We start from the raw sequence: 22,236 nt of genomic DNA on the forward strand, positions 1-22,236 counted from the left end.
TGATGTTAATACCTCAAAATTCATATACAGTGGAAAAATGGTTTCAATCTTTAAATTATACACTGAAAACCTAAAGCCTGGTATCCTATAAACAGTAATATCTAGGTTGAAGAGTTGGGTGTGTTTTTGTGGTCATTTTGCAGCAATATGCTCTAATTAACATTCAGTGTAATGATTCTATAAATGTTTTAATTGTGACCTCATAAGAGTTACTAGAACATTATTTAATCACAACCCCCTGTGATTACTGTAACACTTTTTTTCCCCCTGGATAATCAGTACGCTCCATCTCTCGATTGCAATATATTCAACATTTTGCTGCAAGAATGCTAATTTACACTAAATGGTCTGCACATATCACTCCTATTCTATTCAACCTCCATTGGCTACCTGTATCCTCTCGTATCAATTATAAAATTCTTCTGCTTACTGTCTTGCTGTGATTAGACTAAAGCACAAGAAAGTTAAAGTTTGTCCTGTCTGTCTTCCTAATGATAAAAGCTCAGTTTTGTCTATACATACCCTCAGATTCAGAGGAACCCATCCACACCTGACAATTAAAACCCATGGTCACAAAAACAACAAACAAAATGAAACAATATGATATACACTGATGAAAAAAAAAATTATGTGATCATCTGTGAATTGAAATATACATCTTTGAATACTGTATATCCTTTTCAGGCCCTCTTCTTATTATTAGACAATTATGCAACCTACTATTATTTATTATTTATTATCTATTAAATTACTAGCAGCTTGGGAACCAAATATACCAAATAAGAAAATAATAAACCAATAAGTGCTCAGTATTGTTAGATTATTAATATTTCTATTTTGTCTATTAAAAAAAAACTATATTATATGTAATATATCCGTTGTTTTCAATAATATACATTTATATAAATAAAACCTGTTGTGTTCAATGCTACAGGTGAATTTAGGCATCACAACATTATAACAAACAGTAAAAAAAAATGCATGTTCAGTTTGAGAATTGAAAGTTTAATTTAACTGTTATTAAATTATTAGTGTTTTTAGTGTTAGATAACAGAAAAAGTGATTAAACGTAAAAATATGGGAATGCACTTCACACACCCCTGCTGAAATGTTCAGTCTAGAAGACTAAAGAACCTTCAAACTTTCGATCTGTCTTTAAATTGCTTAGTTCAAACTATATATCTACAACAACTGTAAATACAATTTCTGCACTGACCTGAGCATTTCTTAAATTTTAGAAGAGGTTCTGTTTAATACTTATTATGTATAAAACCATTTCCATATATTTTTTGCACAGTTAATGTCTATCTGGGCCTCCACTGCAGGCTCTCAAATCCACAGCTGTCAGTCACACACACCTCATTAATTTCTTGGACCCATGAGGTCCAATAACTCTGTTATTATCAGAGTGACTCTCAAAGGAGTCTGACCAATCAGAGGTGTTAATACCAGCGCTCACCTGCCTAGCACTTATGTTTTCTTGGTGCTGATGATCCTCACAACAGTTTTTGGGAACCTGCTGCATAGCATGAAAAAAAAAATACAATGTAAGTCAATGGCTACTGTCAGCTGTTTGGTTAGAATCAGAGTCAGAATGAGCTTTTATTGCCAGGTATGTTTACAAATACAAGGAATTTGTTTTCGTGACTGAAGCTTTCACAGTGTAACAGAATGACAGTGACAGTAAAAAAAATAAAAAAAAAAAAGAAAAAAAAACCGAACAAGTAAATAAGGAATAAAAAAATATACAAATTGAAAATTGTATGTACAGATATATAACAATAGACAGTTGTATGTACAGGTATATTATGTGCAAATTGAAATGTATGTGTATGTTAAAATTAAGTATGAGTGTTAGACAAATAAGTGTATAAATAGTGTGTGTTCCACAATTATTGTCAGGTGTCATGTGCTGGATGTGAGGGGTCCAGAGTGATTTTGCCAGCCCTTTTGCTCACTCTCAGTTCTTGGAGAGTGGGGAGGGTTGTACCAAAGATTTGCTCAGCAGTCCGGACTATCCTCTGTAGTCTTCTGAGGTCAGATTTGGTAGCTGAGCTGAACCAGACAGTTATTGAAGTGCAGAGGACGGATTCATTGATGTCGGAGTAGAAATGTTTCAGCAGCTCCTGCGGCAGGTTGAACTTTCTCAGCTGGCGAAGGAAGTACAACCTCTGCTGGGCCTTTTTAACAATGGAGTCAATGTGAATGTCCCACTTCAGGTCCTGGGAGATTCAGGTCCTGCCCAGGAACCTGAATGACTCCACTGTCGTTACAGAGCTGTCCATGATGGTGAGTGGGGGGGGTATTCTTATGAGTATTCTTATATTCTTATGTGTCATGGTAGATAGGACTGTTATTATAGAATTTGATTAGAGAAAAAACTGTTTTAAACATGTTAATGGATTAAAACATATAACAGGCTGGATGTATATTAACCTTAATGTACCTCTTAACACCTCTTTAAAAAAAAAACTAACAAACAAAACAAAAAACAGATCATAGATCATACATTTTGTCTATAGCCTATAAAACAGCTTTGTAGGAAGATTTCACTACATGAGGATTCTGAATGTCAGACACAAGACAGGAACCCAGAGGTAGGTGAACGTGTAGCAGTATTTATTGTGACAGAGGTTTCAGACACACGGTGAAGCAACAGGAATAGTCTTGACACGAAGATGGTTGGAACTTAGCTCTGGTTGTGATGGAAGTAGATGACTCGCGACTGAATCGGAAGGCGGCACAGAGGAACTGACGAGGAAGGAACAACAGGTATCCAGGGGAACAACAATGGTAGCGAGGGTTCAGGTAAGTACATGTGGGTCAATGCTAGATCAGACAAGGAGTGAGGAGAAGTGATAGTCCTTATATGAGAGCCTGGTGATGATGGACAGGTGCTCAGAATTCTGGTGATTATGAACGAGTAGGCGTGGCATGTGGAGAGGGTGTAGGCTGTGACTCCGTGACACTGAATGGGATTTTTTTAGGGAGCCATTAAATGACTTGAGACTCGACTCGGACTCATGACCAAAGACTTCAGACTTGACTCAGACTCCAGGTTAAAGACTTGAGACTTGACTCAGACTCCAACTTAAAGACTTGTGAACATCTCTAACATGAGGATGAGTAAATGAGACAGAATTTCCATTGGGTGAATGAAACTTTAAGGGTATTTTCTCAGCATAGTCCCAATCAGAATCAGTTTATTTTTTTAATTTTTTTTAAGGTGCTGCTGTTACATACATACATACATGCATACATACACATCTGACATGAGAACAGAATAAAAATAAAATAAAATTAGTAAGGCTTAGCAATAAATAATGTATATGAATCTGGAACAGTAGATTGATTTATGTACAGATTTGTGCAATTTTACTCTATATAGAACTGTATAAATATAGAGATATGCATATGTGTTACATAATACTTGAGAAAGGCAATCATTTAAGATGTAGAATGATTTACGGAAATCAATTACAGAACACAGGTAATGATTCATATGTTAGCTGGAGAAAACTGGTTTTATGCCTAGATGTTCTAGTGCACAGAGATCTATAGCGTCTGCCTGAGGGGAGAAGTGCAAACAGGTTGTGTCCGGGGTGAGAGGGGTCTTTGATGATGTTACCTGCCCGTTTCTTCACTGAAGACTGGGCAGGTGCACACCAATGATCCTTTCTGCTGTCCTAACAGTCCGTTGCAGTCTTCTTAAATGTGATATGCTGGCTCTCCCAAACCTGACAGTTATAGAAGAGCACAGAACCAACTCAATAATAGCCGAGAAAACTGTCATCTGTGCCTGTGGCAGGTTGAACTTTTTCAACTGACGAAGGAAGTACAACCTCTGCTTGGCCTTTTTCACAATGGAGTCAATGTGAATGTCCCCATTCAGGTCCTGAGAGATGGTTGTGCCCAGGAACCTTAATGACTCCACTGCAGCCACAGTACTGTTAATGATGGTGAGTGGGGGGAGAGCAGGGGGGTTTCTCCTGAAGTCCACTATCATCTCCACTGTTTTAAGCGTGTTGAGCTCCAGGTTGTTGAGACTACACCATACAGCCAGCTCTTTAACCTCCTGTCTGTAAGCAGACTCGTCGCCGTCCTGGATGAGGCTGATGACTGTGTCGTCGTCTGCAAACTTCAGGAGCTTGACAGAGGGGTCTTTAGAGGTGCAGTCATTTGTGTAGAGGGAGAAGAGCAGTGGGGAGAGAACACAGCCCAGAGGAGCTCCGGTGCTGATGGTGCGGGTGTTGGATGTGAGTTTTCCCAGTCTCACTAGCTGCTGCCTGTATGATCCACTGACAGATGGAGGTGGGTACAGAGAGCTGTGTGAGTTTATTCTGAAGGGTGTCTGGGATGATGGTGTTGAAAGCAGAGCTGAAGTCCACAAACAAGATCCTTGCATAAGTTCCTGGTTTGTCCAGATGTTGGAGGATGTAGTGCCATATTGACTGCATCATCCACAGACCTGTTTGCTCTGTAAGCAAACTACAGGGGGTCCAGCAAGGGTCCAGTAATGTCCTTCAAGTAGCCCAGCACCAGTCTCTCGAATAACTTCATGACCACAGATGTTAAAGCAATGGGTCTGTAGTCATTAAGTCCTGTGATTTTTGGTTTCTTGGGTACAGGGATGATGGTGGAACCTTTGAAGCAGGAGGGGACTTCACACAGCTCCAGAGACCTGTTGAAGATCAATGTGAAGATGGATGATAGCTGGACAGCACAGGCTTTGAGGCAGGCTGGAGAGACACTGTCTGGGCCTTTGGCTTTCCTTATCTTCTTCTTCCTGAATAATTCGCATTCATCCTCTTCACAGATCTTGAGTACAGGCTAAGAAACAATAGGGGGTAGGGAGGTAGAGGGTGTTGATGGCTGTGCTGTGAGATGGTCAGAGCGTGTGTGGGGTATCAGACCAGGCTTTTGCTTTTCAAACCTGCAGTAGAACTTGTTCAGGTATTCAGCCAGGTGTTGATTGGCCTCAGTGCTGGGGCATGGGGTCTTGTAGCTGGTGATGGCTTTCAGGCCATTCCACACTGATGTAGAGTCATTACTTGAAAGCTTTTGTTTTAGCTGTTCAGAGCAGTTTAACTTTGCCACTTTTATCTCCCTATTCAGTGTGTATTTTACCTGTTTGTACAAGTCTTTGTCCCCACTCCTGTAGGCATCCTCTTTGGCCTGGCAAAGCTGTTTGAGCTTTGCACTGAACCAAGGTTTGTCGTTGTTAAAAGTTAAATAAGTCTTGGTGGGAACACACGTCCTCACAGAAACTGATGTAAGATGTCACGGTGTCAGTAAGCTCATCCAAATCAGTGGCTGCAGCCTCAAAAACACTCCAGTCAGTAAGTTCAAAGCAGGCCTGTAATTTTGCTCTGCTTCAGCAGTCCATCTCTTAAGAGATTTTACTACAGGCTTAGCAGTTTCTGTATGTAGGCTGGTAGAAGATGAACTAAACAGTGATCAGAGAATCCCAGTGCTTCTCTGGGGAGAGAGTGGTATGCATCCTTTAAAACAGTGTAGCAGTGGTCCAGTATATTGCTGTCTCTGGTGGGGCATGTGATGTTCTGTCTATATTTAGGCAGTTCACGGGTGAGATTAGCTTCATTAAAATCACTGAGAATGATCATGAAAGAGTCCGGATAACGTTGTTTTGTGTGTGTGATCTGATCGGCCAACAGTTCTAGCGCAACGCTCACACGTGCCTCAAGAGGAATGTACACACTCACCAGAATAAATGATGAAAACTCCCGCTGTGAATAAAAAGGCTTGCAGTTAATGAAGAAAGCTTTCCAAATTTGGGCACCACATCTTCTTTAAAACTGTCACATCTGTACACCAGCCTTCACTGATATAAAAAAACATAATCCACCGCTACTCGTTTTCCCCGATGACGCGGTCTGCTCTGAACAGCTGGAAGCCCGTTAGAAGTAACGCACTGTCTGGGATTGCTCCGTTCAGCCAGGTTTCTGTGAAGCAGAGCACAGCGGAGTTTAAAAAGTCCTTGTTTGTGCGTGTGAGGAGTCGTAGTTCATCTGATTTATTTGCTAGGGAGCGGAGATTCACCAGATGAATGCTCGGCAGCGGCGTCCTAAATCCCCACTCTCAGAATTTAACGAGCATGCCGGCATGCTTCCCTCGCTTGCGTCGCCTGGAGCGCTTGTATAGGAACGCAGCTCCTCTGACTAAAATGTCCAGTAAAACATCTGAATGCTCAAATGTCAGCAGAAAGTTATTTGTTGTGCTATCTCTGATGTCCAGGAGTTCGTTCCTAGTAAAGCTGATCGGGAAAATATTGCTTAAAACAGGACAAACTAACAAAAAGAGTACCAAGGACCAACTAACCATGGCTTCCATCTGCGGCGCCAACCGGAAGACCTAAATGATGCTTTACGTCATATTTCATCCATAAATGGAAATTATATCATCATTTACTCTTCCTCATGTCATTCCAAACCTGTATGACTTTCATTTTTAGACCACAAAAGTATTTTTGTAAAATGTCTCTGTTTTTTGTTTTTTTTATATACATTGAAAGTCACTGGGGTCTCATGAGGTGTGACATAATCTGACGAGTCTTCATTTCTCAGCTAAACACTATCAAACAAAAGTAAATGCACCCCCAGTTGAATCTGTAATAATAGTATATAGGCGAAGCCAGTTTGCATCAAAGGTTTCTATTTAAATGTTTGAAGGAAATCATTCTTTTGATCTCTTGAACACAATGACCAATCAGAAGTGTTTAAGTTAGAATCGACTTGATACCACTCAAATCGTTGGTGTTTTTGACTGGTTCTGCACACTCATGAATCCTCTCATTATAACAAAGTGTAGACACAATGTAAATAAGAGAAACATTTCACAGTTTAGAAAACTTCATTGCTTAAAACATGGGCTTCGTTTACATTTGGCATTAACATGCGACCTGTATCAGAATGTTGTCCACATACACATCGAAAAGACAAGTGTAAACGCACTTCAGAAAGGAATGTTATCTGATCAGCGTGTCCTGGTCCAGAGGTAGTGATCGGATCTCGGTGTAATGTAAACGCAATCCAGCCATCGTGTCTTCATTCGAAGGCGGATGTCACACAAAACGATTCCCCCTCTCTCGCGAACTGTCAGAAAAAAGACGGAGAACACCCGTGTGTAGACTAGTGAGACTCCTACACTTCTCTTTGATTTGTAAAATATCCCGTGACTGAAAATGCTTTTCAAAAGAAAACCCACCACTTCAGGTTGACATTGCACTGGGCCATTCTCTGCAGACTTATTTAAATATTGCACGGGAAGGACAGATCCGATCGTTTATCTAGATAAAAAAGTCAGTTGATGTTGCCAAGTGTAAAAGCGCCGTGTTCTGACTGACTGATGATCCGATTGTGTAAACACAGCCATAATGTCATGAGATTGAGATGTACTAAGATTTATAGTTTTTTAGTAATTGTAAAGAGAGCACTTTTTGTGCGCTTTCTAGGCCACATACAATCCATTCAGAATTTTAATAAAAGTTGCTTTTTATGGTGGCAAGAGGACCAACGGCCACATACATGCTGTGAAGTTTTAGGTGTGACATCTGCATGTGAATGTGGGATACGCTCTCAAAACTGCAGTGACTGACATAGTGATAGTTATACCAATGGGTGGGAAAAAAATAAATGTCCGAATAGTTGTACACCCTCACTAATGGTTTAATGATGTCTCCATCCCATTTATTGATCTTCAGATCAGGGCACACAGTTGAAATATGAATTTTCTCATTTTAATCTCCTGAGATCATGTTGTTTTTGTAAATATGGGTAACAGTGACAGGTTTAGGGAGGTTTACCTCAAATCTGAGAGTGTATATATATAAACAAATCTGAGATGCTCTGTGTGCATTTTGAGAGTTAAACTAGTTGGGCATGTACTATATATATGTTCACATTTCTTTGGATATTGGTCTTTACCAAACTATAATCTGCAAAATTATTCTGTTTATACTTTGGTTTATAGTTAACTGCCTTTTTACAGTAACAAAGGAGTGTTATCTCAGCATCTAGAGTGGATGTGATGACTTCTAATGAAACTGACACTCAGATTGTTTTTCTCTGCTATCCCCTCCGACCGGACTCCTGTCTGAAAGTACCTCGTTATGTCATGGTTAAAGTGGCAATGTATTCTTTCTTGGTGTTGATGATCCTCACAACAGTTTTTGGGAACCTGCTGATCATCATCTCCATCTCTCAATTCAAACAGCTTCAGTCTCCAACTCATCTGATCGTTCATTCTCTGGCTGCCAGTGACTGTCTGCTGGGCTCTTTGGTCATGCCGTACAGCATGGTGCGATCTGTTGAAGGCTGCTGGTATCTGGGAGAATTTGTATGTAAAGTTCATTCTACTTTGGACATGACCTTTTGTATCTCCTCAATACTGCATCTCAGTTTAATATCTGTTGACAGGTACTGGGCCATTTTTGACCCTCTGAGGTACAAAATAAGGGTCACAAACAACACTGTGACTGTATTTACTACCTTCATTTGGCTGTTTTCATTTCTCTACAGTTTTTCTATTGTGTTTTCAGGTGTAAACAAAATTGGTTTGGAGTCGTTCATCATGCAGTTTTATTGTGCGGGAAGTTGTGTTTTGGTTTTTAACAAGCAATGGGGTATTATATGTCCAATTCTCACATTTTTCCTTCCCGGGACGATTATGAGCTCTCTGTATATGAAAATCTTCTATGTTGCACGAAAACAAGGTTATGTCAGAAAGAGTGACTGGAGGGTTGAAGAGCCAAAGCTCTGCTCACAGAGAGAGAAAAGCAGCTAAAACTCTGGCCATTGTCATGTGTGTTTTTTTGTTCTGCTGGCTGCCGAATTTTACTGCTGCTGCTCTTGACCCTTTTTTTAATTTTTGGACCCCAGTTGTTGTTTTTGATGCTTTGTTTTGGTTTGCATGTTTCAACTCGACTTGTAACCCTTTGATTTATGGATTTTTCTACCCTTGTTTTCAGAAGGCTTTTAAGATTCTCATATCCACTTATATTTGTGGCATCAAACATTCTAACACATTGATATTTGAATGAATACTGCTCCCACACTTATTTCAGGCATCACAATAAATATTTATTTTCATGTAATTCTTTTCAATTTCATATATGCTGGAACAGTTTTGCAAATATGTTTTACTGGAGGCAATGATTTTAAGTAATCTGGTGTAAAACCATGCATGCACAAAATATATTCCATTTATTATGAAAAAAAAAAACATTTTTTTTATTATTATTATTATTATTATTTATTTTTTTTTTTTTTTTGTGAAATAAACATTATAAATTGCTTTTAATACATTCAACACTTTGGACCATATTTCAGTGGGTTTACATTAAAACTGTCTCCCTTTCAAAAAACAGTCTTGATTGCCAGAAAACCAGTTATAATTTGACAGTTAAAATATATAGAAATTTTATTAAAGATATCACCTGTTGAGTGTGTGTAGATGGTCTATTTAGTTGGATGTTGGAGCTCTAAAAAACAGCAATTAATTGGCTCTGAAAGAATTTTTTTGACAGTTACAGAATTAAAAAAAAAAAAAAAGTGTGTGTGTGTGTGTGTGTGTGTGTGTGTGTTTGCGGGGGTGGGATAAAGAACACTAAGCTCTTAAAAAAAGAGAAACTCTTATCACAAAATGGTTTTTCAGGACAGTTTGAGTCTAAATAGTTACTATTTGCAGAGAGCCTGTCACAGTCATCAGCTGGTGTGCTTATGACAGCCACCAGAGGGCACTCTTCTGGATCATTGTTGGTTTGTTTTTGGACTTCAGTTCCAATCACCCCTTGCACTGATTATTGTTCCATTACCTTCAGCTGTTTATAATTTTTTCTATTACAGTAGCTCACCGTTATATATACCATACATATTATATATGTAGCTCACCTAGTCTTTTGTTTGCTGGAGTATTTCGTTCTATTACTTTCTGTTTTTTGTTTGTGTATGTTCCTTGCACTCAGATTCTGAAGATTTGGATTACAGTGCACAATTAAATTAGATTATTTTTTTTAAATGTTGATTTTTTTTATTTATTTATTTATTTAATTTTTTTGCATTCCATGAAATTGGTATGATTTGGACTTTTAGATTTTTAACTACCAAAAAATATTACTTTTCTGAACACCCCACAGCATTAATGATATATTAAACTTCCTGAAAAACACATTTTCCCACCTCAGGCATCAAATCCCTATTATTATTGGTAATTATTTATGGGCACTATAATTCAACCCGTTATGATGGACACTATGGGAGCACTCTGAATATGATAAAATGATGTTTTTGTTGTGATATCAATTTTTTTATGAATCAGATGTCCCTCACACTAATTCAGTATTTGCAAATATAAAAGTTACATAAAATCTCACAGTTTTGCTATACTAAATCCTGAAATGGAATTTTTTATGACAGCAACCTCATCATTTTTGATCAAAGAAGTGGGTTTACTTCAGAATTTGAACTAAAATCAGTTTTCTTATGTTTGCACTGAAGACTTCAGACTTTGTTCAATAAACATTAAATTACTTTTTCATAAACTTAAAAAAATAATTAATAAAAATGTAGGTGTGATGGTTGAGACTAGGGTAACAGGGTTGAAGATGGTAACGGGGTTGAAGAGACAAATACATCTTAACATGTAAGTAGTTGTTTTTTACTCAAATTCCCTGTAAGATTTTCACACTGTATTTTATTATGTGACCAAGAAAGACAACAGATATAAATTGCAATTGAACTGAGTTTTATTAACCCAACTGCAGGAAAAACAACAATAACATAGTACATATTAGAAGATTATAAACTGACTGAATAGGTCTTCAAAATAAAACATATAACTTGTGTGGCATTCAATATCTGGCCCACACCTCTTTCAAGATCTCCACATGGAGAAGCACATGAAGCACACAGGCTCTGGTTTCCCAGCAACATACAACACCCCTATACAGTTGTATCCGGAAAGTATTCACAGCACTTCACTTTTTCCACATTTTGTTATGTTACAAACTTGTTCCAAAATGAATTAAATTATTTTCCACAAAATTCTAAAAACAATACCATAATGACAATGTTAAAGAAGTGTGTTTGAAATCTTTGCTTATTTATAAATCACATGTACATAAGTATTCACAGCCTTTGCCATGACACTCAAAATTGACCTCAGGTGCATCCTGTTTCCACTGATTATCCTTGAGATGTTTCTACAACTTGATTGGAGTCCACCTGTAATAAATTCAGTTGATTGGACATGATTTGGAAAGTAAAACACCTGTCTATATAAGGTCCCACAGGTAACAATGCATGTCAGAGCACAAACCAAGCCATGAAGTCCAAGGAATTGTCTGTAGACCTCCAAGAGAGGATTGTATCGAGGCACAGATCTGGGGAAGGGTACAGAAAAATTTCTGCAGCATTGAAGGTTCACAGAAGCATGTAGTCTCCATTACCCTTAATGGAAGAAGTTTGAAACAACCAGGGCTCTTCCTAGAGCTGGCCTCCTGGCCAAACTGAGCAGCTGATGGAGAAGGGCCTTGGTTAGACTGGTGACCAAGAACCTGATTGTTCATTCCATCTCCATGATCATATGTGGAGATAGGAGAAACCTACAGAAGGACAATCATCACAGCAACACTCCACCGATCTGGGCTTTGAGACAGTTGGCAAGACACAATCCTCTTCTCAGTGAAGACACATGAAAACACATTTGCCATTTGCAAAAAAGCACCTAAAGAACCCTCAGGCTACCTCAGGCAAGATTTTATGGTCTGATAAACCTCAATTTCAAGCATCATGTTTGAAGGAAACCAGCTCTGCTCATCACCTGCAGAGTACCATCCCAAAAGTAAAGTGTGCTGGTAGCAGCCTCATGCTGTGGGGCTGTTTTTCAGTGACAGGGACTGAGGGACTCTTCAGAGTAGAAGAAAAGCTCAGTGCACCAAAATATTGAGATAGAATTAAAGGGATACAGCACCCCAAAATGAAAATTTTGTCATTAATCACTTACCCCCATGTCGTTCCAAACCCGTAAAAGCTCTGTTCATCTTTGGAACACAATTTTAGATATTTTGGATGAAAACCTGGAGGCTTGAGACTGTCCCATAGACTTCCATGTTAATAACAGTGTCAAGGTCCATAAAAGGTATGAAAGTTGTCGTCAGAATACTCCATCTGCCATCAGACGTGCTATCTGGGTTATATTAAGTGACAGGAACACAGAGGAGACCGTTGACAAAGTAATTATTGAATAAAGTCTTGTGTTTTCTTCACTTACAAAAAGTGTTCCCGTCACTTCATATAACCCAGATTGCACGTCTGATGGCAGATGGACTATTCTGATTCGACTTTCATACCTTTTATAGAACTTGACACTGTTATTTATTTGGCAGTCTATGGGACAGTCACAGGCCTCCCGGTTTTCATCCAAAATATCTTTAATTGTGTTCCGAAGACGAACGGAGCTTTTACGGGTTCGGAACAACATGGTGGTAAGTGATTGATAATTTTTATTTTTGGTTGTGTTATCCCTTTAATGAATTGATTGAGATAGCATTAATGAAAATGATTCAGAATCTCTGACTGGGCAGAAGGTTCACCTTCCAACAGGACAACAACCCTAATCACACAGCCAGATAACAAAGAAGTGGGTATAAGGACAATTCTATGAATGTCCTAGGGTAGCCCAGACTAGAACCCAACTGAACAACTCTGGAGAGATCTGAAAACCCGACTCACCGACACTCCCCATCCAACCTGATGGCGCTTGAGAGGTCTTGCAAAGGAGAATGGGAGAAACTGTCCCAAAAATAGATGTGCCAAATTTGTAGCATCATACTCAAAGACTTGAGGCTGTAATTGCTGCCAGAGGTGCTTCAACACAGTATTAAGCAAAGGCTGTGAATACTTATGTACATGTGTTGTGTGTGTGTGTGTGTGTGTGTGTGTGTGTTTTTGTTGGTTGTAATTGCTGCAAAAAGCATATAAATTTGCAAAGATTTCAAACAAACTTTGTTCAAGTTGTCATTATGGGGTATTGTTTACTGAACACTGAGATGGGAAAATCTAGGCAGAACGCACACACACACACACACACATACACACACACAAACATAGCTTTGACATGGACATTACTACATTCAACATATGCATGTGGTATTAGATTCTTGATCAATATAATAATTCATGTTAAAATTACTGGATAACTTCAGAATCAAAGGTGTTAAGAACATAACTCCATCACAATCTCACAACCCCGTTATGATCAAATAAATAATGGGGTTGAGTGTGACGGGATTGTGATTTTTTTGCTCAAAACGGCCCCTGCCCTAATTGTAGTGAATAACAGGAGAGCATATGGTATCATGTATATTGTTAAAATAACAAAGATAATTTTCACAAGTAATCGTTTTCTATCTTTATTAGATGTAACAGGGTTGAGTCATTAAGCTTGACAATCACAATATTCCAATATTGATAATGTTATGGTTATAAAAGAAGGTGTTAACTTGCCTGTGTCTGCTCACAATATTGTTCAGAAGAGTTATATGATGTCACTTCCTTTTAATGATGTCACATACGGATCAGTTCATTATTTTTATGGGGGGGAGAATGATTTGTGTAATGGGGTTGAGGGGTTACTGAGGTACGGAACTAAATAATATTATTTTATTGAATAACCATGAAATTTACATTAGAAAAAAAAATACTACCAGCTAAAAAGTACAGATAGATATTTATGAGAATAGCAGAATGTATGGACTTTTTTCTAATTTTATTATTCATATCCCAAGTACACTTTTATAGAAGGCCATGAGGGAAAAAAGGTGGTGTCCACTGAAAAAAACAACATAATTTCTAATATATAGATAAAATGTATGTCATGTTTTTTTTAAAACCTATTAAAGGAGGGACATTTCAATTAATACAAAAAGATTTTAAAAATAGATTTTTGTGACCCCCAATAGATAAAATACACTTAAAAAGGTCAGAGGGACTCAAATTGTACCGATTTTGTGGAATGACTCAAACTGTTGTATTTTTTTAATGTACTTCTATTCTTTAGTCACATCTTTTAGAAGAAAAGGGCTTTTGTGTCCCACAGCAAACAAAGTAAATATTACATGGCAAGTAATGGTTAAACGATTACAGAAAAGATTTTCATTTTAAAGTTTAAAGTTTAGTCTTGTTTAACATTATGAACAGACAACACACAAAAATTGGTTCTTCTTCAGCAGTTCTTTGTGGTGGTTAAGGTGCTATATAGTACCACTGCCATACAAAGAACCTACTAAGGCCCTGCATAGTTCTTTTAAAGGTTCTATATCTCTCAGTTTAGTTGGGGAAGGGGTTAAAAACAACATTAAAATACAGTGTTTTTTTCTGAAGATAACGTGGTTCTCAACCTTTTTGCCCCCAAGGCCCCCCATAAGGAAATATTCCAGGGCCCCCACATGAGCCCCCATAAGGAAATATTAAGGGTAAGTGATTTGAGACTTTTTTTGTTGTATTTGAATACATGTTGTTAGGTATGTTTTATAATAATTTTGGTGAAATTTATAAGGTTTAAGGAGGAGAATGGGGTTCCTCTTATGGTTCTACATAGCACCATCTTTAAAGATAGATGCTAAATAGCACTAAAAAATGGTTTTCCGCTATGATTACGTGCCAATGAACCAATTTTAGAGTTGATTTTGCACAATTTGTTTTTAGCGTTGTATTCTTTAACTACGAGTTGGCAGCAGAAATCACACAAAACAAAACGAAATGGTATCATTTCATATTAAGCATAAATGAATAAACATAATTTAAAGGGGTCATATGATGTTGCTATAAAAGAACAACATTTCCTGTATTGTGGTGTAATGAAATGTGTTTATACGGTTTAAGGTTCAAAAAACACATTATTTTCCCCATACTGTACATTATTGTTGCTCCTCTATGCCCCGCCTTCTGAAAACACATTGAGTTTTACAAAGCTAATCGTTCTGAAAAGCGAGGTGTGCTCTGATTTGGCCAGCTATCCAGTGCGTTGTGATTGGCCGAATGCCTCAAGCCATGTGACAGAAATGTTATGCCCCTTAACATACTGTGATGACGTGTCCCAGCGCGATGGAAAAACGCGAGACAAAAACAATACAAACCCATTATAAATGAGGCATTTGTTGCATCCAGTGGGGACATAATGCGCGAATTCTAAAAAAAATCCGCCAGAAGAAGCCTTACAATCAGGCCATTGGCTCTTGTGTGTCTCGTGACCGATTGCATCATGCTACTGGAGTATCTTTTTGAATGATGTGATGTGAGTGCGTAAACAGAGCGGGATTCATTTTAAGCAATTAAAACCTTATGTTTTACTCTTTTTCTTTCTTCATAAATCTGATATGCGTATGGCTTCAGAGAGACTGGGAATGCAACACAACATGATTGTTAATGCTTTTAGTAGGCTGGGGGCGCTGGGAGTTTATGGTTGGTTTTTGCAATAAATACCTGTGACTGTACTTTTATTTGCGCCGCTAGGTGACAAGTTTTATATTGTTCAGAAGTGGATAGGTTAAGGGTAGGGGTGGGATTACATGCTCCATGAAAGTATAAAATTATTATAAAATTACTTTATATTTAATGCAAAGCATGAAAAAACCATTAAATTAAAAAAACAAACAACCAAAAACAATGGAAGACCCTGTGCTTCGAGAAATGACGCTAAAGGTGTACCTTGAGGCATCAAAAAGTGATGCCCAGGGGTCCTGACCAAGCATCAGATATATGATTGAGTTGGAGTGAGATCTGTGTTGGGCATGGACTAGTTTATCTTTATAAAGAATATCTTCTTTGGATTTGAGACTTTAGTTTTTGCAACTTTACAGATCTTCTTTATGAACCAAGAGCTTGTAACACCCCAAAGAGAAAGGAAAACTTGAAATCACATCAAGTCAAGTTACCTTTATTGTCAAATCACCACAGCACATGTGCCTTGGTGAGTGAAATTCTTGGGAGCGTGCTCCAGAAATTGCAGAAACAATTAACATATAACCATACAGACTTTAACAGATGACAATGTGCAATATGCACATACATATAGTCAGTACACACAGTGTATTATTAGACATACTTACAGTTAGCACTACACATTATACGCAATATGTACATACATACAGTTAGCACTACACATTATACACTACACAGAATGTATACACATTCCACATTATGTAAACATATATACGCATGAAAATATGCTACGGTGCAAAACAGAGTATATGTGAACTGGATAAAGAAATGTCATTGATGTGCATCGGATGGGTATCCAGTGGTAACGGGGTAGGTTATTGTATTAAATGCAGTGTGTATGTATAGTCCAGTTGTTGAAACTTGTTGAAGTTAAAGTGCAGTGTGTTGCATACCATATTGTGGGAGTTATGCTGTAAAGGTGTATTAGTTCTGACTGTTCATTAGTCTGATAGCTGAGGGGAAAAAAGCTATCCCTCAGTCGGCCAGTGGCGAGATTGGATACTGCGAAGACGTCTTCCTGAGGGCAGCAGAGAGAGCAGTGTGTGGGACGGGTGGCTGGAGCACTGATGATCCTCCGGGATTTTCCTTATACACCGCCTGGTGTAGATGTCCTGGAGGGAGGGGAAGCTCACCTCCAACAATGTGGCTGGCAGTTCGCACAACCCTTTTCAGAGCTTTATGGTTGCCCCGCGGTGCTGTTTCCAAACCAGGCAGTGATGCAGCCCGTCAGTGCAAGTGTAGAATGTTCTGAGGATGCTGGGGCTCATTCCAAACTTCCTCAGCCATCTCAGGAAGAAGAGCCTTCTTCAGCACTGCGTCAGTGTGTGTAGACCAGGTGAGATCCTCACTGATGTTAACGCCGAGGAACTTGAAGCTGCTTACCCGCTTCACAGGTGTCTTTGTCGATGGTGATGGGGGTTGGTGTTTTTATGCTCCTGTCTTCTGAAATCCACCCACCAGCTCCTTGGTCTTGTCGATGTTAGTGAGAGGTGGTTCTCCTGACACCATTTAGTCAGGGTGCTCACCTCCTCTCTGTAGGCCGTCTCATCGTTGTCGGTTGATCAGGCCTATCACCGTTGTGTCATCAGCGAATTTGATGATGACGCTGGAGCTATGTGTGGCTGTACAGTCATGTGTGTACAGGGAGTACAGAAGTGGGCCTGAGGACACAGCCCTGAGGAGCACCACTGTTGAGGGTGCAGCAGGGATGAAGTGTTGTTGCCCATTCTGACCACCTGGATTTTCTGCCTGTCAGGAAGTCCAGGATCCAGCTGCGTCAGAGATCTGTTTAGTTCCCCCAGAGTCTGGAGTTTTGCAACAAGTGTGGCGGGCACTATGTGTTAAATGCTGAGCTGTAGCCACACAAACAGCATTCTCACATAGGTGTTTCTTATTTTCAGGGTGGGAGAGAGCAGTGTGTAGGGTGAAAGCAATATCATTGTCTGTAGAACGGTTACTGCGATTATGCAAATTGTAGCGGACTCATGTGAGGCAGGCAGCAAGAGTGTTGCTTAGTGTGTAACTCTGACCAAGTCGCTAAAAACACTTTATGTGACAGATTGGGTGGAAGAGCCAACGGGCATCCAGTCATTTAAGCATGTGATTTTGTTTTTCTTTGGTAATGGGCACAACTGGTGGATTTTTGTGAAGCACGAGGGAAACAACAGACAAGACATAGGGAGAGGTGTGAAAATGTCTGTGAAAACAACCGCTAGTTAGAGATGCCATGCTCGGAGCACCGGCCTGGGATGTCATCAGGACCCGCAGACGTGCGGATATTCCCCAGGTCAGAACCTCTTCTGCCCGGCCAAGGGAGCAATTCCGTGTGGGCATTGTAGGTGAGGACTCGAAACCCGGAGCATGAAAGTTATTAAGTCTCAGACGGTAGAGATGGTGGCACTGTTTTCACACTTAGCTGGTTTTTTCCCTTTTAACAATCTGGTGATGTTTATTGAATCCCTGCCACATGCTGTAGTTGCATCGTTGGTTTGGACTGTTCTTCAAACTTGTTTTTTATATTGTCCTTTTGTGGCGGCTGAGATCGTAACTACGGCTGGTTTTGTGATCATCACATCGTTTCCGGATTAAAAAGCCAGATGTCCGCTGATGACACAGGCTGCTCAGAACACTCGATATTAATCCCACGGTTTTTTGCGGTTTGGGTAGATGCTGGTTGTTTTTGTCGGCACCTACAAAAAAGATCACTCAATGTAACTATACAGCTGTGATTGCTGACTGCATGTAAATTACCTGCGGTAGCCAGAATGCGTCAACACAGAAGCATATGAAATTCCAGATCAGGGGAGCAAAACGGATTTTAAAGAGTGTATGTTCCTTGTCATCACACAACGAGTTGTTGATACAAGAAACAAAAACGCCGCCAACCTGACGAACCCTCTGTGCTTGGTGATCCAGTAAGCTTCGAACGGCTGAGTCGGGTAACCACTGCAGACAATCCAGGTCTTCTGTGTGGGCAAAAATTGCAGCAGTCCCTTGTTTTTGTTTCTCGTTGGTAGTGAGATACATGCCTGCAGGTCACAAGACTTTGTTGTCTGAGGCCTGAACATTAGCCAGCAAAATGGTTTGAAGAGAAGGGTTGGAGGGGACAACCATCTGAGTCTGACAAGGAATACTGTCTTTCTTTTCTTCCCCCTTGTCCGGGTGGCATTTCTGTTGTCTCGCACTGTGCGGCCCCGGACACAGTGGCTCTGATGCGGTGTTTGTAAACAAAGACGGGCAGTGTTCAAGAACTCAAAGGTCCGTCAAAGCTTTTCGCGACATCAGGAACCTATGTTTTAAAAGCATGTGTCTGTCATAGAACAGTCCCCCCCCATACAAACAACATCCAACACGTATGACAACAAAATAACAAGTAAAAACAACCGCAAAAACTCGCAAAGTTTACTAACTATCGGCCACTCGTGCAACTACTGCCACCGAGTGATCGCAGTTCACTCTTGGATCTAGCGCATTGCCATTATATGACAACTGCATGCAATATAACAAAAAATATTAATGTGGCAATTGCAGTATTCCTAAGACTTAATGTGTAAGTCGATAAAGTGTGCATTTTTAATATGAATCATTTGGACATTTTCTGTGTTTAGATGCTGTAAATACATTATTATTGGTACAATTCAGCATCTATGCAAATATAAGTACAACTGTACCATTTATCGAACCACATTTTGGTCATTAAAAAGACATGAGACTCCCTCTAGTGTTTCTACATGATCACTGTATTTTTGTTTTCATTTTAATCTCCAGAGATAATGTTGTTTTTGGAACTATTGGGTAACAGTGTCAGGAGTAGGAGGGGTTGCTTCAAATATTGAGGGTAATTTATGGGACAAACCTCAGTTCTCTGAGGTACATTTAGGGAGTTAAAAATAGCCGGGGCATTTACTCTATATATGTAGATTTATCTTTACTAAACAAAATGTTTTATAAAGCGTCAACCTTTAAACAAGAAATCATTCTCAGTCATCTGGACCATGATGATGACCGCAAATAAGACCTCAAACTGAGAATATATTTCTGTTATCCACTCCGCCAAACTCCTGTCCAAAACTGCATCGTCTTACTGTTGTTAAAGTGGCAATGTATGCTTTCTTCTGTGCTGATGATCCCTCACAACAGTTTTTGGGAACCTGCTGATCATCATCTCCATCTATCACTTCAAACAGCTTCAGTCTCCAACTCATCTGATCGTTTCGATCTCTGGCTGCCAGTGACTGTCTGCTGGGCTCTTTGGTCATGCCGAGGTTGCAGCATGGTGCTTGCGATCTGTTGAGAGGCTGCTGGTATCTGGGAGAATTCTTTGTAAAGTTCATTCTAGCTTAGACATGACCTTCTCTATATCCTCCTTACTGCATCTCAGTTTAATATCTGTTGACAGGTATTGGGCCATTTGTGACCCTCTGAGGTACAAATGAGGGTCACAAACAAACTGTAACTGTATTTATTACCTTCATATGGCTATTTTCATTTGTATACAGTTTCTCTGTTGTGTTTTCAGGGATAAATGCAGTTGGATTGGAAATGCTTATATTGCAGACTTATTGTGTGGGAAATTGTGTTATGTTTTTTAACAAGGAGTGGAGTATTATATGTCCAGTCTCTTTTTATTCTTCCTTCCTGGGATCTATCATGAGCTCTCTGTATGTAAAAAATCTTCTGTCGTTGCAATCTAAAACATGCAAAAGCTATGTCAGAAAGAGTGACTGGGAGGTTGAAGAGCCAAAAGCTCTGCTCACAGAGAGAGAGAAAAGCAGCTAAAACTCTGGCCATTGTCATGGGTGCTTTTATTTGTTCTGCTGGCTGCCTCTTTTACCGCATCTGTTCTCAACACTTTTTAAATTTTTTGGACCCCAGCTGTTGTTTTTGATGCTTTGTTTTGGTTTGTATATTTCAACCTCAACTTGTAAACCCCCCTTTTTGATTTATGGATTTTTCGCACCCCTTGTTTGTAGAAGGCCTTTAAGATTCTCATATCCACTTATATCTGTGGCATTCAAACATTCTAACACATTAATATTTGAATGAATACTGCTCTCACACATTTATTTCAGGCATCACAATAAATATTTATTTTTATGTAATTCTTTTATTTCATATATGCTGAAACCATTTTTGCAAAATGTGTTTTTACTGGAAGCAGTCTTAATATTTTTAGTAATCTGATGAATAAGAGGGGCACGATGCAGGGTTTGCAGCTTTACTTTCAAAAATATATTTAAATTATTATAAAACAACCTAAATAGCCTGCATTTTTTGTGAAATTAACATTATAAATGGCATTTAATACATTAAACTCTTTGATCATTATTTCGTAGGGTTTACATTAAAATAGTCTCCTTTTAGAAAAGTAGTCATATTTCAGGAGTTTGTTTGGTTTAAATTTCCTGATTAAGATCCAGATGATTAAAGGAAAAATATCATCAACTGAACCAACCTGGTCACACTTATATCTTCTGTTTTAAAAAACTGAAAAGAGAAAAAGATATGACTGACAGAAAAATGTTATAATTTTAAAGTTAAAATGTATGGACATTTTAAGAATGATATCACGCGGTCTACCTGTTGGAGTGTGTGTTGACGGCCCTTGTAGTTGGATTTTTGAGCTCCAAAAGCTCAATAACAAAGCGGCTCTGAAAGGATTTTTTAACAGTTACAGAGCGCAAAATAAAAAGTTAAATAATAATAATAAATAAATAAATAAAAATAAAAAAAACACTCTAAAACAAGCCAAAAAATAGTAATTAAGAAAGTCATGTACTGCAGTGCAGGACTATTGATGTGATCCCATTTGCAGAAAACCTTTAATAATGATGAATCATTTGATGGGAGTATTTGTGTGTGTTTGCAGCTTAAACCTAACTGCGGTGTTTTTGCTATGAAAACAACATAAACCGATTGGAACGCTAACTGTTCTTTTCAGCCAGTTTGAAACCACGGCCTGAAGTTTAGGCCCGTTCCCCTGCAGCCAGAACAACAGATTTGGATTATAAAGTGCACAAATAAATTTGATTAGTTTTATATGTTGCTTTTTTTTTTTTTTTAAATGTATTTTATGGTTCTATTGTCAGTAACAGCATTTAAGAGAAAATGGCTATATGAACAAAGTAAATATTGCATGATAAGTAATGGTTAAATGATTGCAGAAGTGTTTTTCATTGATCTTGTTTAGGATTAAACGAGTTGGCAGCAGAAATCACACAACAGAACAAAATGTTATCTTTTCATATTAAAGGGGTCATTTGATGCGATTTCAAATTTTCCTTTCTCTTTGGAGTGTAACAAGCTCTTGGTGAATAAAGAAGATCTGTGAAGGTGCAAAGACTAAAGTCTCAAATCCAAAGAGCCATTCTTTATAAAAGTTAAGACTCGTTCATACCCCGAAACGGCCTAACACGCCTCCACATCTTTACATCACTATGTGGGAATATTTGCATAACGCCGCCCAAATGTTAATGCAAAGAAAGAAGGCGTACATTTTATTCTCGTTGTAATATTGTTGTTGCCACCGTATGCCATGTCGTATAGACGCTGTGTGTTTCACTGTGAAAGCAAAACTACTTTGTTTGGCCTTCCAAAAGAGGAATCAGGATCAGCTTCATCATGCCTGGAGCTGATCCGTGCTGGTCGCTGAGGAAATACATCAACTTTGCACTGTGGATCGCTGGATCGGCTTCACCAAGGATGAAGCTTATCCAGC

The 22,236-nt window shown here is 38.9% G+C and overlaps 2 pseudogenes; both read left to right on the top strand.

Annotated features, from left to right (window-relative positions):
* The first annotated feature begins 616 nt into the window (after positions 1 to 616).
* On the top strand, positions 617 to 9,058 carry LOC122141074 (annotated as a pseudogene).
* Positions 9,059 to 17,740: 8,682 nt separating this feature from the next.
* LOC122140962 lies at positions 17,741 to 20,545 on the top strand (annotated as a pseudogene).
* Positions 20,546 to 22,236: the final 1,691 nt, after the last annotated feature.

The sequence above is a fragment of the Cyprinus carpio genome, chromosome B20 (assembly GCF_018340385.1).
Source record: "Cyprinus carpio isolate SPL01 chromosome B20, ASM1834038v1, whole genome shotgun sequence".
NCBI lineage: Eukaryota > Metazoa > Chordata > Actinopteri > Cypriniformes > Cyprinidae > Cyprinus > Cyprinus carpio.